The following is a 3302-nucleotide window of genomic DNA, read 5'->3' on the forward strand; positions in this document are numbered from 1 at the left end:
ATATATATATATATATATATATATATATATAGTTATATATATATAGTAATATATATATAATAGCAAGTGAAGAGATAAACTCTAAATCGTCTTATATATATATATATATATAAATATATATATATATATATATATATGCAATTGATTTCATCACGTTTGACGCCAACACTTTGAAAGGAGACACGCCCTCTTCTTAAGCATCTTAAACGACATGACAAATGTTGATGGGAGGGACTGCTGATTTCCCTAAATTCTACATCTACAAAACCTACAAGTAATGTAAAAGTATATTAGATGTAAATTAGAAACAATAATGTTCTCAGCCTATGTCATTCTGTTGAAGGTTATTAAGTTAATCATGAAAACCAGTCACCCAATCAGTCCCCTCCTCATTGACAGCATATAGGCCTAATTACGTGTCAATATTTCAATCTCCATCCGTTTGATTTTAACAAACGCAGTGTTTACTGTCGTTTTGTGGGACCTTAGCAACGATTTTAAGGGTTGAGGATTAGCGGAAAGGTCATTACCGTGTAAATTTATACATATCATAGTGTTTTAGGAATGGTTGGCATGGCTATTATAGAGCTGCCTGAGGAGCAAATATTTTTGGAGTGAAAGCTCTTCCGCCCTCGACACCGCAAATAGATCAAGCGCTAGGAGGAGTCACCTGATTTTCACCCCTTCACGGCGCCCCTGTTTTTATGTCAGTAATGATGAATGTAGGCCTGTGTATTATAGAATGATGATATGTATTTATTTAGATTACGGCGCAATGGAATTCGCATAGGCAGCCAGTCAGTAGGCCTACCTCTCAATTTGCCTAATTAATACCTTACCTTTGTTTTTCTTTCGAACGAAAGTATGAAAGTACATAAATTAATATGTGTGTTCTGATATGAATAACAATTATTAATTCCAAACTGTCGTCCGCTCGACTAGCCGGATTTCATCACAAAATCAGATGAAGTCGGTAAAAAAGAAACCGCATCGTGAAATAACGAGCGAGTGCACGAATTGAACTTTATATAGGTGAAGTGCCGCCAACAATTCATCCCATCAATCAAATTGTCTATCTTGTATCAGTTTGTTAATCATCCTCTTCAGCTGAGGAAACGACCTGTTATTACATCAAGACCTACCTGAATGTTTACGTCATCTGCTTCTAAATTCTCCCCCAAAATTAGAACAACTGATGAGTTTTAAATGATCGATTAAGGAATATTATTTTTCTTTTAGAATAAACGAATTTTTATATGTCTGTTTATTAAAATCCAGACTGAATGAAGAGGGCGTGGTCCATGGTGAATTTCAAAAGTCAAGTCTTAACAGCAGTTAAATACTGAATCCCATATTTACACATTTCTTGTTGTACTATGGACCTAATCGGAGATTATCACTTTATACACTACATTGTAATCAGAACATATCTGCACAAAATAACTAATGACGACACATTTGTTGATGGTAATGTGAATTATTACGGCGATGGTCTTGTTGATGATGACAGACCCTATAGGCCTATTAGGTCCTGTGATGATGGTGTTGATAATAATAATTACAAATACGATGTAATCTTAATGAGGATGATATTGATATGATCATTAGGCTATCGTTTGAGGATATCATGTAGTCATATATATATATATATATATATATAAATTACATGATTACTATATAACTACATTACATCCTCAAACAATAGCCCAATGACATATCCATATCATCCTCATTTGTGTGTGTGTGTGTGTGTGTGTGTGTGTGTGTATAATATGTATGTAAATATCATGTTGTATCAACAAACTATGCCACGTTGTTCCAAATACAAGAAACGAAAGAAAGTGACTCCTAGGAACATGTATTTATTAGCAACCAATATTTCGAGAGCTCCTGCTGTATATATACATTAGTACAAGTTCACATTGATCCTTATCAATTTGCTTATAGATCTTCTAGGAGCACATCCGATGCAATTATACTTACACTCAATAAGATTTACTCTCACCTTGATCGTTCTAGCAATGGCAGTCTGGCCCGAACTATGTTTTATGATTTCTCCTCCGCATTCAATACCATCCAACCGCATATTTTAGTTGACAAAATGATTAACATGGATATACCTTTTAATTTAATCTGCTTAGTTCTTAATTTTATTACTAATCGTACCCAATATGTTAAACTCAGTAATGATGTAAAATCAGATACTATATCTACTAACACTGGTTTTCCACAGGGAACAGTGTTTGCTTCATTTGGTTATACATTATATACATCGTACTACAGGTCTTCACATGAAAATGTACCCGTTATTAAGTTCGCTGATGATACAGAAACAATTGGTCTAATTAGAAATAATGATTTTTCTAACTATTATAATGAAATTGAAAGATTCGTCAATTGTGATGCTAATTATATACAGCTTAACACAATGAAAACTAAGGAAATGATTATCGATTTTCGTAAAAATAAGCTACTATTAGATCCAATTATTATAAAGGTACTGAAATTGAGCAGGTCAAGTCATATAAATATTTAGGCGTAATATTAAATAACACACTCACATGGGATGATCATACCGATCACATGGTGAAAAAGCTTAACAGTAGGATGTATTGTCTTCGTAAATTTAGGTCTTTTAATGTGTGCAGTAAAATTTTAGGTACGGTATATTTTATAATTCTGTAATTTTAAGTGTCTGGAGCTATTGTATTGTGGGTTGGGGAGGAAATATATCTAACTGTGACAAGGAAAGAATCAATCGTCTGATCCGAAAGGTTGAGAGAGTGACCAGTGTGTGTTGCCTGTCGGCGGACTCAGTATACCACTACCGGTTAGAGAAGTGTTTCAGAGCATCATTGAAGACGTGTACCACCCCTTTACTCTGAAATTATTGACTCAAAGATTGCTCGGAGTGGTAGACTGAGGCCGCCGGCAGCGCGCACATATGGCAAGCCGTTTTATCATTTACCTCTGAATTGCAGTTAAGTCGAATGTATTACAGTTAACTGTAATTCAATTACAGTTAACTGTAATACATTCGACTTAACTGCAATACATTACAGTTAAGTGTAATGCATTACAGTTAACTCTAATTCAATTACAGTTAACTCGAATTCAATTGCAGTTAACTGCAATTAAAATTTTGTTTTGGAGTTAAGTGTAATTTATTTAAATTTAACTGCAAATCTATTTCAATTATGTCTATTTCGGCTTAATTCGAAAACATTTGCAGTTAACTTGAATGCATTTCAAGTTAACTGCAAATCATTTCCAGTTAACTGTAATGCAATTCAAGTTAACTG

The sequence above is a fragment of the Anneissia japonica genome, unplaced genomic scaffold (assembly GCF_011630105.1).
Source record: "Anneissia japonica isolate Jap-2015-1 unplaced genomic scaffold, ASM1163010v1 scaffold750_len1593409_cov174, whole genome shotgun sequence".
Taxonomy (NCBI): Eukaryota; Metazoa; Echinodermata; class Crinoidea; order Comatulida; family Comatulidae; genus Anneissia; species Anneissia japonica.